Genomic DNA, 13,777 nt, shown 5'->3' with positions numbered 1-13,777 from the left:
ATCTGGAATGCAAAAAAAGAATATTGAATTGAAGATAATAATGTGTAAGTCACCTTCATAAACTTCATCTAAAACCATGAGATTATATTGAGCTAAGGAGGGAGGGAGGAAGGGAAAGAGGGAGGTAGAGAAGAGAGAGATGAGAACTGGAAAAAGAACTAAAGGGGGAAAACCCCTAAAATCATAAGCCTGTAAGGGTACGGAGAGGTGGAGGAAGAAATGCTAACGAAGACTAAGAAGACATATTCAGATATAGGAAAAACAAGAGAATGAGTTCCCCAAAAGTCAAGAAAGAGGAGTGTCTTCTTAAAGAAATGCTGAACGATGCTGAATGTTAAAACACAATAGAAACTGAAATACTATGCCCATATATAAAAATAACTTGGAGTGAAGAGTGTTTTAGAAAGTTTAAATATGATAAAGACTAAAACATATGAATTGACTTTCAGCCTAGGTGACTGGGTAAACTTGGTGGAGAGAATTTCAGTGATGGAAGTGACTTCCTGGAACTAGTGGGAAGTGAGGAAAGTGGACATCAAAGGGCAGCAAGCCATTCAAGGAATTTGGCAGATGGGGTGTAGTTCTCACAAAGATCAAAGGAAATAGTTATTATTCCCATCATTTTATGGATGGAGAAACTGCTATTTATAGAGGTTAACTTGTCCACGAGAACATCATGAATGGCAGAGCAGGGATTCGAGGATCTACCGCACTCTAAAATCTATGCTAAAATTTCTTTTTTTTTTTTTTAATTAAGTCATCTGTACATAGATCATGAATACATTTATGCCATCATGGGATTCAAATGTGTTAATTATTTATACAAATTGGAGAGCTCACATTCTACCAATTAACATAGCTTTCACCTCATTTACCCAATTACAGCATTAAGACATTTGTGTTCTACTCCTGATAGATCTAACTTGTACTTGCAATATGCTCAATAGGTGTGGTCCCCCATTAACCCTCCACTAACCCACCTCTGTCCCTTCTCCTCCCCCTCCCCTTTCCTCCTTCATCCTGGGCTATAGTCGTGATTCATCTTTCATATGAAAGTGTGAGTAATTACAAATTGATTTCATAGTAGTACTGAGTACATTGAATATTTTTTTTCCACTCCTGAGATACTTTACTAAGAAGAATATTTTCCAGCTCCATCCATGTAAACATAAAAGAGGTAAAGTCTCCATTTTTTTAACACTACATAGTATTCCATGGTATACATATACCATAATTTATTAATACATTCATGGGTCGATGGGCATTTATGGAAGCAACATCAAAAATAAATTACTGGTATCTGATCAAATTAAAAAGCTTCTGCACTGCCAAAAACACACTAAATAAAGGAAATAGGCAGCCCTCAGAATGGGAGAGGAGTTTTGCAAGTTATATTTCCAACAAAGGTCTATGCTAAATTTTCTTAAGCCTATCACACTACATCCTCATCCATCCTTTCGGCTTAGAAATGTAGACTGAAAACAGGGGCATTTTATGATATTTAAATGATGTGTCAACTAAAAAATTAAATTAAGGGCAGCACTTGTGGCTCAAAGGAATAGGGTGCCAGCCCCATATGCCGGAGGTGGCGGGTTCAAACCAGCCCTGGTCAGAAACTGAAAAAAAAATTTAAAAAAAAATTAAATTAACAATAACATACAGAAATAAACAATAACAGGTAGAAGTAAACATGCAAAAAATATAGCATCACTAGTGTCAAAGAAAAGCTAACAGAAACATTAAATAGAATTTACATTTTTAGATATCACTGTTCACAGATTGAAAAAAGATGTACATTAAAAATAATAATAAAAAAATGAAAAAAGATGTAGATTGGTGTAAACATGGTGGAAAACAGTATAGACATTTCTAAAGAAATTAAAAATAGTACTACCATATGACCCTGCCATCCGTCTTCTATGCACAAAAGAAATAAAATCACCACCTTATAAAAATGTCTGGCCTCCCCCGCTCATTGGAGTATTACCCATAATAGTCAAGATATGGAAACAACTTAAGGTCTGTCCATGGTTGAATGGATAAGTTGTGGTATGTGTATACACATACATACAAACACTCACACTGGACTATTATTCAGCCTTAGAAAAGAAGCTCTTGCCATAATATGATCCTGGAGGATACTATGCTCAGTGAGGTAAGTCAGACACAGAAAGAAAAATATTTGCATATCTTCTTGATATGTGGAATCTAAAAAAAAAAAAAATCAAATATACAGAGATAGAGAATAAAAATGTAGTTACTTGGGTGGGACAGAAGGGAGAAGGAAATGAGGAGATGTCAGTGAGAGGATGCAAAGTAGCAGATATGTAAGATGAACAAGTCTAGGGAGCTAATGTATAGCATGAGGACTGTAAATTTTTCTGCATTTAGGATTCCTGCTAAATGAGATTTTTTTAGAAGCTCTTGCAACACACACACACAAGTCATTATTCAAGATAATAAATTCTTGTTGCTGTTGTTTGTTTGTTTTACAGAGATGAGGTCTCACTATTGCCCAGGTTGGTTTCAAACTCTTGGCCTCAGGCAATCCTCCCACCTGGGCCTCCTAAAGTGCTAGGTGTGAGCCACTCCTCAGCCCCATGTAGCAAACTTTAAATATACACAATAACATTGAAAGAAAATAAAGGAAAGAATTAGGAAGGATGTCTGAGAAGCATGTAACTCCTAATGTGCTTCTGGGAATGCAATTGATGTTATCTCATGAGACTGTAAGCTCCTTTAGGGCAGTTTTCTTATTTTAATCATCTTTGTTTTTCCACTTCCTTTCACAGTTTCTGAAACACAATATGCTGTTTTGAAATATTTATTGTATTTTACTGAATCACACTGAATCAAATAAATTAAATAAGAATGTGAATTCTAGCTATAAGATATGATTAATTGTAAAGTTATTTAAGTATATATTGAGCATCATTCTGATAGTATGTGATTTACTTCTGGATTACTTTATTTCCGAGAAGCATATTTCTCTGACTGAAAAATTTATGTGTAATGTGTGTCTGTGAGTGAGTTTATGAGTATGTATTATATGTGTTTTTGATTAATAGGCCCAGCAAATTGAAAGCCAGTCATTTTTCCCTACTCCTCTGCAAGTAGTGTTTGATTATTAATAGCTCTTTGAGGAAAATTTTACTTGTTATTTCTCCATTAAAAATGGCTGATTATAAACGAGAACTCAAAAGGTATTCTATAGCTTTAATTAGAATGCCTGCTAAGCTGCTACAATGAAGGATCATAAAAATCTGGTGGCTCAAGCAGAATAAAAATTTATTTCTCTTTCATCTAAGAGTAGGCAGTCCATAGGGGACAAGTGACTATGCTTCATGAAGTCATCCAGAAACTCAGGGGCTTCCTACCCTGATGTCGGTTATTCCCTAAGGAAATGATTCTCAAACGTTATATGCATCAGAATCTTCTGGAAAGCATGTCAAACAGATTGCTGAGCCAAGCCCTGGAGTTACTAACTAAGTCAGCTGACATGATGTGGGGCCTGAAAAATCTGCATTCCTAACAAGTTTTTGTGCTTTAGTGGGAAGATGCTAATGCTGCTGGTGCAGGGACCACATTTTATAAACCACTGTGCTGGAATGCTGGCTTTCTCTGCCTGCATAGTCAGCTCATGGAAAGGGAGAAAAAGAAGGAGAAATTCATCTGCCCAGTTATTTTAATGAAAAGGCCCAGGGGGAAAAATATTTTTGCTCATATTTCTTCTTCAAGAACTTAGTCACATAACATAAAAAAAAGATGATTGCACTTAATTGCAGAGAAAATAGTAATAATAGTCTGTAGCAGGGTAGATGTGTGCCTAACTAAAACTCATTAGGTTCCATTACCAAAAAAAGGAAAATAATGACAACGAGAGTACCTTAGCAGGCTCCACTACGATGTCATAGATAAGTATGTTAAGACCAAGAGAAGAATCAGCTATAGAAGGACATAATAATAACAACTAACATTTCAGTGTTTGTTTCATTCAGGCTCTGTGCTAAACACTTCACATACGGCATATCACTTCATTTTCACAGGCATTCGATGAATGCAATGCCTTCCATGTCTCCTATTTCAAGGGAGATGCACTAATTTATTATTGTTATTTTATTAGTTATTTGTTATTGAAATCAGTCTGACAGTCTCAAAATGTCCATACAAAGAACTTCTCAATTTCTCAATACAATATTTAAAATTAGTTCAGCTCTGTTTCAAATATTTTGGAGGCCAGTCTATCTGTTATTCATTTGATTATGTATTATTTATAGATATCACTTAAAAACTTATTAATATTAATAACAAATGCATTATCTACTATACTACTACTTGTCAGACTTTTTTTTAATTTTTTATTTCTTTGTTTGCTTTTTAGAGACACAGTCTTATTTTGTCACCCTAGCTGGGGTGCAATGATATGATCATAGCTCACTGTAGCAAACTCTTGGGCTCAAGTGATCCTCCTGCCTCAGCATCCTGAGTAGTTGGGATTAAAGACATGCACCACATGACTGTGTCTGTCTAGTTTTATTTGCTTTTCAATATATTACCTGATTAACTCATTCAACCCCCGAGACCACACTATGAATTATGTACTATGGTAACCTTTATTTACCAATGAAAACATTTGGGCACAAACCTGCTCCAAGAACCTGGTCTATGCTCTAACTCTATGAAACTATGGAGTCTCTCAAGATAAATTATTACTGTATTATAAAAAGTAATAAGTAAAAAGCTTCTGCACAGCTAAGGGCATAACAACTAAAGCAAACTGACAGCCTTCGAAATGGGAAAAGATATTTGCTTGCTATCAGTCTGAAAAAGAGCTGATAAATAGAATCTACAGAGAACTAAAACTAATCAACAAGAAAAGAGCAAACAACCCCATTAATCATTGGGCTAGAGACATGAACAGAAGGTCCTCTCAAGAAAACAGATGAATGGTCAACAATACATGAAAACATACTTATCATCTCTGATCATCAGAGAAATGTAAATCAAAACTTTCTTGAGTAAATCAAAACTTCACCTAACCCCAGTGAGAATATTCTATATTGCAAATACCCAAGCTACAGATGCTGGCATGGGTGTGGAGAGAAGGGAACACTTATACACTATTGGTAGAATTGCAATCTAATACAGCCTTTTTGGGGAAAAGTATGGAGAATTCTCAAAGAACTAAAAGAACTTTCATTTGATCCCACAATTCCATTTCTCAGTATCTTCCAAGGGAAAAAAAAATAATTTTACCATAAGGACATCTGCACTATAATGTTTATCACAGCTGAATTCACAATCATCAAGATGTGGAAACAATTCAAGTACTCATCAACTCGTGAATAAATAAACTGTGATATATGTATACCATGGAATACTATTTGGCCATAAAGAAAGATGGAGACTTTATATCTTTTGTATTTACTTGGATGCATTTGGAGAATATCCTCCTAAGTGTCACAAGAACAGAAAAGCAAGCATCCAGTGAATTCAACATTAATATGAAACTAGTAGATGAACAACTATATGCTCATGCAAGAAAAAAATACAATTAAAGTCAAGTGGGGGAAAGGGGAGAAAATAGAATTGGTGTACCCCCACCTAACATGTACAATGTTATAATGTTAGGGGTACATGACACACCTTCTGGGTGAAAGACTCAACTGCAACTTGGACATTACCTAACAAACACAAACAATGTAACCTAATCATTTGTGCCCATATTTTAATCTTAAAATTTAAAAACAAAATAAAATAAAATTGAGTCTTCTTCAAAAAAATAAAAAGCAAAAAAATAAATATGAAAATATGCTTCAACTGGATAGTAAAGAAAGGTTGCAAGATTTTCCATCATATAAAACGTATATAAAACATATTTTTCACTTTGGTAAGATTTTCATGAAATGTGTATTTTGAGACACGTTACTAGGGAGTCATAATTGAGCTCAATGGAACTAAAATGAATCTCCAAATGAGTAGACAGTACCCATCTGGTCTGTTACCATTTCTGAAATATCTGTACTTTTATTGCACATTAGCATAAGCCCACTAAAATCATTCTCAATGTAGTCATTGAAGTTTTAATGAAAGAAGACATAGAACTCAAAAGTGTTGTCTACAGTCTCTGCTTCAATTTCTTGCCTCTCATTCTCTTATGATCTCACTCACTCCAGTCAGGTTTTCACCTCACTGTACTGAAACTGCTCTTGTTACAGTTACTCTTGAATCCACTGGCCAAGCCTCCATGTATTTCAGCAACCATCCCCAGTTGACATAGATTCACTACACCACTGAGTCACTCTCCCATTTTGAAGCAAGTCTTCAATTTGCTTCTGGTTTGCTATTTCCTCAGTGCTCCCTCTGCCTGCCTGGCTACTCCTCCAATTATTCTGTGCTGTGTTTTCTTCCTCTTTTCTGAGTTCTCCGTCTTTATATTAGCTCAGTCTTCAGACTTCTACCCTTTTCTTCCCCCGTCTTCCCTGCTCTGTATACAGTTACTGCTATGATTTTAAATGTGATGAGCTTTGAAATCTGTATCACTCACTCAGTGTTCCTGCAAAGATTTCAGAATCATTTATGCAATAGTTCACTAGACAGTCCGCCAGAATTTAACATTCTTCCACCATGAGCTTAACATTTCTAGAAGCAAACTTCTGATAGATGTTCTGCAAATCTAATTTTATGACATTTACTTATCTTAATGAATGAAAACCCAATTCTTCTAGTGCCTTAGTCTTTCTTACTCCAAAGCCAATACTATTAAACACATCATACTGCAATTATCATAGAAAATGTTCTGCACAAAACAACTAAGTACATAAATAATAAATAAGTAAAGAGAGAATTACATCAAAACTGGTATCATGATTATTTCTGTACTCCAAAAATTGACAATAAAGAAATATTTTCCAGCTAAATTAAAATCTGCCGTATGCCTAACTTATTTAAAAATAAACTCATGTGCCAGTTAAACTCCTGGTCCCAAACCAGTAATTTGGGAGTGAAATGCAAACAGGATCCACTTGCCTCTGGTTTACATTTTAATCTAGTTCCATGACAACGCAAATGTTTGAAGGAGACTGTGTTTTCTTCATTTAGGGATTCCCAGCAGCTAGAAATGGAATATTGTAACTTTTTTAACAATAAGTATTTGTTTAAAAGGTCAAAAATAATTACAAATAAAAGAAAATAGAGGCCAGGCACAGTAGCTCACACCTGTAATCTTAGTACTCTGGGAGTTATAGGCGGGTGGATAGCTTGAGCTCACGAGTTCAAAAGAGGGACCCTATCTTTACTAAAAATAGAAAAATGAGGCAAGCGGACCGCTTGAGCCCAAGAGTTGGAGGTTTCTGTGAGCTGTGACGCCATGGCACTCTACTCAGGGTGACAGCTTGAGACTCTGTCTCAAAAGAAAAAAATAAAAAATTTTTTGATTAAGAATAAGCAAGTGTTACTGCTGTGGCCTGCACAAATACATTAAGAAATTACATCTTACAAATTCTATATAATATTTTTAATAATACAAGACATGTTAACTTCTGATTTGTTAATTTATTAAATTTATTAACACATTTAATTTATTAATTTATTAAATTTATTAACACATTAAATTTATTAGTTTCCAGAATCTATCTATTACACCAATGTGAGTCACATAGTGCTATCACAAAATCTAGTAACTCTAATCTAGTAACTCTAGTAACTCTAATATATTTTAGTGATAATTCAGTTGTGAGCCACAGGGCATGACCAAGTATATACCACAACTCAACTTCCTTGCCTATTAATGTCTGTTAATATATACCCATCTGCTTTCCTCAGATGATGAGAATTTTTTTGGCTCTACCAAAAATATATGTAAGTGTGTATACATACCCCCCTCTATATATAGAGAGAGAGAGGAAGAATACTTTGGGCTTAGTTGTTCTCGTAGTTGAGTAAAAAGGTTTAAAGTGCCAGTAGTTTTGGCATTTTTAGACTTCTCTTGTCTCTCTTCTCACTGGCAAGGCCACACCTTGGCACCGTCAATGTCAGGCTTTAGAATAGTCGTCAGACTGTTCCCACTGCCAGACTTGGGATTTACATAAGGGTTTTTCTTATTCAACCCATGTTGAGTGTTGAGTATATGACTGATAGGTCAGGCTGGAAATGATTAAAGCTGCATTCAGTAAGCTGCAGATAAGGGTAAGGATAATGCTGCCTCCATCCATTCATTGGTGTCTGTGTGTATGATAAATACATAGGAGCATCTTCATTAGGGAAATGATGCTACTTGTCGGATGTTCCACTTGACTTACACAGACAGTACAATGCAGTTCTTGGATGTCTAGCAGCATAAAAACAACATGTATAAAACTGTGTATATCTAGCTGTCTATTAACTTTTGTATATGAAGCCTTTGCACTTTTTTCAGGATCATCAAGTGGAAAAATCAAAGTTCAATCACCTTGGTTTTTTTCTTTTTTTTCCCTGTAGTTTGAAAGCACTACAAATTAAATGACCCTGCCAAGTTCCCAAAGACAGTAGAGAAAGGAAGAAGAAAAAAAAAATACAGCTTTGTTGTTCTTTGTATTGTATAATGTCAGTAGCTGTCACATTTTTAAAATGTCTTAAAATATTTTAAAGCTCTAAGGTCAGTGATCTCTTGCATTAATAAAGGATTTCATCCAGAGGAAAAGAGCAAAGATGAAATGTAGATTTGGGTTCATAGTCAACGTGAAACAACAAGGAGGCAACTCAATCCCAATTAAATGAGAAGAGTTATTTGCCCAATGATTTCTTGGAATTTCCCCAAATCCTTTTTAGTACATGTTGTTCCCATTGTAAACAGTTCAAACCAAAGTCTGAATAATAAACCAACGCCAATGAAATAAACTGAATATGAAACTAATTAAAATATTGCATTAACTTGTTTATATTTTTCACTAAGAAACATTTAGGTCTTATACTGCATATGTTCTCACTTGGCTAGCTTTGTTCTTACTGGATCTCAGGGCAGTTTTTGATAATAAAAAAGAATGTCAAAAAATTTTTAGAAGCCCTAATTAAAATAATTAAACTAATTAAAATATTGCATTAACTTGTTTATATTTTTCACTAAGAAACATTTAGGTCTTATACTGCATATGTTCTCACTTGGCTAGCTTTGTTCTTACTGGATCTCAGGGCAGTTTTTGATAATAAAAAAGAATGTCAAAAAATTTTTAGAAGCCCTGCATATCTATATATAAGTTCTCAAAAAGAGGCGTGTTTTGCTGAGTGCAGATTGACACATGGATAAATTTTTGAAATTTTCTTACAGCTGGAAACATCCCATAAAGAGTACATCTGATACTTAGGGTGAAGTGGATAGAATTCTGCCTTGATCTTTCTCCTCTTCCATGTGCCAATCCCTTTGTTTGGAGTATCGTGGTTATTCAATAACTCACTGAGGAGTAGAGGCAGGCAAAGCTGTCCTCTTTAAGTATGTATTTGGATTGGAATTCATGAAATATTTTAACAATTGGGAATGCAGATTATGAGGCAAAGGATGGAAAAGATGGAAGATGTGGATATCTCAGAGAGCATGTGTGCAGGATAACCACAATGCATATCTGGAGCCTCAAAACTCTGTTAACAGGACAGCACAGGTCTTGGATAAAAAGGACAAGAAATGTCTTATAGGCCTGACCCTTCCCCAACAGAGAGCCTGTACAAAGGTCTCTAGGGGCTGAATGAGGCTTGCCAGATGTGCTGGGAACAGCATAGGCAGCTGGCTCCTTGATAAGAGGGACAATCTTTCTCCACCCCTCCCTCCCAGTACGGGTGTGGTATCAGCCTATCTGCCCTGCAGGGACCCAAAACTTAATTGCCTCCTGTGGATACTGGGTGCCTGGTCAAACTTGCTGTTTGCTTTCACATCCTGCTTCTAAGCTTTGTTCTTTGTTTCATTAACTGCATCCCAATTCTTTTTTTTTTTTTTGCAGTTTTTTGGCTGGGGCTGGGTTTGAACCAGCCACCCTGGGCAAATGGGGCCAGCGCCCAACTCCTTGAGCCACAGGAACCACCCTCAATTCTTTGTTTAGAAATAACATAGAGTATAAAGTAGTTAAAGAGCAACTTAGATGAATTACTTAAAGAATAACTGAGTTAAAGTGGTAAATACTGTAAAGGATGATGTATAGTGCAGTTTTTTGCTTTCCTTCATGATTATTCATTTGTTGATTTGAATACAGTGTATGTAATAAATACTGAATTAACCCAGAACACCAGGCCATTGCCGTTCCTTGCATTAGGTGGTGATGGTCCTCTAGGCCCACTCTTTTCATATCCTATCTTGTTTCTTACCTTTCTTTCTTTCATTCTCTTGTCGCCACCAAGCATTGGGGATGCCCACAGGTTGTGTGGAGGGCTGGCCCTTTACACAGCATTAATGTTTTTATTTTGTTTTCTTTTCATATGTACTTACCATCATTCCATATCTGTATGCAGACATGTTACAGAGCAAGTTAATATCAGAACTCAAATTTGAATTTACAATTAGCACCAAGACAACTGCGTATATAAGATTGTATTATTAGCCTTCTTCTATCCTACGGATGATCTCCATTTGGACACCCTTCTCTCACTTTTCTAGCATTTGGGGATTGCAAACAAGGAGATTACCAAGGTGTCTTGTAGGCAAGAGCATCTACTGTGGAAGCAGAAAAGTGAAAGCATTCCTCCTCTAACCTTTGCTCCTGCCTTGTCCCAGATGACTTCTCAAGGCTAGGTTACCAGGACTCACAGTGTCCCCCCAGGTACCCACTGCTCTGGTGTTCTGCCCCATGTCTTCCAAGATGTCCCTAAATATATTTTTTGTCCCTAACTCTTCGATAAATATTATTTATTTTACCATTTGTCTTAGTTTCTCAGAGACAAATTTGTTAATTAAGTTTTTGATTTCCAAGTAAATTTGGCTTACTATTAATTTAGCAGCACCCACACAAAGTACAGGAAATTCTAATCTTTCAGAAATGCCTTTTTAGAAACTGCTATCTATAGCACTAAAAGATATCCAAATTAAGCACTGTCAAATTTTTGGCTTCTATTTTTAGAAAAAAAAAATTTAATTTAAAAAAGAACAAAGAATAATCTAACAATCACTCATATTTACTATCCCAAATTATTATGTTAGAATTTTAGCAAATCTACTAAACTGTGTGTGTGTGGGGGGGTTATATTACTGTATTCGTAAATGAACTAGCCTTTCTAGTTAGCTAATTCATTAATTATAAAATATGAAAATAATAGACAAAGCTAAAATTTACCTGAAATGACTGTAACAAATTTATGAGAGTTCTTTTTTCTTATACAGCTCAATTACAGGTATTAGACATGGTCATAAAAATAAAAAAACACAGGCGGCACCTGTGGCTCAGTGAGTAGGGCGCCGGCCCCATATGCCGAGGGTGGTGGGTTCAAACCCAGCCCCTGCCAAACTGCAACAACGAAAAAAAAAATAGCCGGGTGTTGTGGCGGGCGCCTGTAGTCCCAGCTACTCGGGAGGCTGAGGCAAGAGAATCGCTTAAGCCCAAGAGTTAGAGGTTGCTGTGAGCTGTGTGAGGCCACGGCACTCTACCGAGGGCCATAAAGTGAGACTCTGTCTCTACAAAAAATAAATAAATAAATAAATAAAAAACACAAGAGGGACTTTATCTAACAAACACAATCAGTGTAACCTAATTCTTTGTACCCTCCACGAGTTCCAAATAATAAACAAAAAAATCAGAAAAAAATTAAAAATAATATTAGAAAGAAGAAAAGAAATACTAAATAAGTTAGATTGCTTCTTGTTCATAAGTTCATAGCCTTCCTCTTATTAAGCTTCTACTAAGTGTCAGTTATTAGATACGTGTGTGTGTATATTTGCATGTGCACATGGACATATATAATTTTTTGTCTCCTTTCTATATTCACCCAGGCTGCTAGATTCCAGTTCCTTTCTTAGTTGAGAAAGCAGAGGCACATGAAGTTAAATGACTCCACCCAGGGCTCATCTAGTAAAGACACGATTTGAACTTTCTTCAGCCTGATGTTTAAACCTATGCTCCTGACTAAGCCACATTGTTTTGTCACCAAATGTGAGTCAAAATTTGACACTCTCCCTACCAGGCAGATATTTTTCATAAGGCATATGTCAGTTAGTAATCATTGAAAATACCATTTTCATGACATTATTTACTTTAAGAGAAAGTATTTATTTCATTTAATAACCTACCAAATCAATTTGAGGCAGTTGGTGTATTTTCACATTTGGATCATGGTTTAAAATTGCACTGATAACACAGCTGAGATGAGATTTGGATGATCAATGTGAAAAGGAAAATTTGGCAAATCAAAATGACTGCTTTAGCCAGATTCATTTTCATAAATATTAAAACCAATATTTACTGGCATGGGTTATTTCTCTCTTAGGGCATATATAAATTAAAATATTAATTTTGGCAAAAAATTAGTTCATAACATGACCTAATTGTCATTTAGCTTTTTTTTTTTCATTTTAAAGGAATTTAAACTGATAGGTGGCACATTTCTTAAGCTGATTGAAGCCATCTATGACAAACCCACAGCTAACATCATACTGAATGGTGGAAAACTGAAAACTTTTTGACTTAGAACTGGAACCAGAAAAGGATGTCCACTATCGCCACTATTATTCAACATAGTTCTGGAAATTCTAGCCAATACAATCAGGCAAGAGAAGGATATAAAGGGCATCCAAATCAGGGCAGAGGAGGTCAAACTCTCCCTTTTTGCAGATTATATGATCTTATTCTTAGAAAACCTCAGAGACTCAACCACAAAACTTCTAGAAGTTATGGGGAAATACAGTAATGTCTCAGGGTATAAAATTAATGTCCACAAATCAGTAGCCTTTGTATATGTAGATCAGCAGTTCTCGACCTGTGGGTCGCGACCCACAGGAACTGTATTAAAGGGTCCCAGCATTAGGAAGGTTGAGAACCACTGGTATATGCCAATAACAGCCAAGATTAGAAGCAAGGACACAATTCTCTTCATAGTTGTTTTAAGGAACATGAAATACTTAGGAATATACCCAACAAAAGTAGTGAAATATCTTTTCAAAGAGAATTATGCAACCCTAAGAAAGAAAAGTTGCAGAAGACAGTAACAAATGGAAGAACAGAACATGCTCATGGCTGGGAAGAATCAACATTATCGAAATGTCTATTCTACCCAAAGCAATATACAGATTCAATGCAATCCCCACTAAAATATCAACATCATATTTTTAAGAACTGGAAAAAATAGTACTTCACTTTGCAAAGAACCAGAAAAAAATCCCATATTGCTCAGGCTATTTTTAGCGATCAAAACAAAGTTAGAGACATCACTCTACCGGACTTTAGGCTATATTAAAAGTCCACAGTAATCAAAACTGCATGGCATTGGCACAAAAATAGAGACATAGACATATGGAACAGAATAGAAAACCAAGAGATGAAACCAGTCTCTATTTGCCATCTGATCTTTGATAAACCAAGAAAAAGCATACATTGGGGAAAAGTATCCCTATTCAACAAATGGTGCTGGGAGAACTGGATAACCACATATAAAAGACTGAAACTCAACCTACCACTTTCACCCTTTACAAAAATTGACTCAAGATGGATAAGAGATGTAAATCTAAGACGCAAAACTATAAAGATCTTAGAAGAAAGTGTGGAAAACCTCTTGGTGATGTTGGACTGGGGAAATATTTTTTAACAAAGACTTTAGCAGCCATTGCAAC

This window comes from Nycticebus coucang, chromosome 4 (assembly GCF_027406575.1).
Source record: "Nycticebus coucang isolate mNycCou1 chromosome 4, mNycCou1.pri, whole genome shotgun sequence".
Lineage (NCBI taxonomy): Eukaryota > Metazoa > Chordata > Mammalia > Primates > Lorisidae > Nycticebus > Nycticebus coucang.
The sequence above is the reverse complement of the archived record's forward strand: the minus strand, read 5'-3'. Positions refer to the sequence as shown.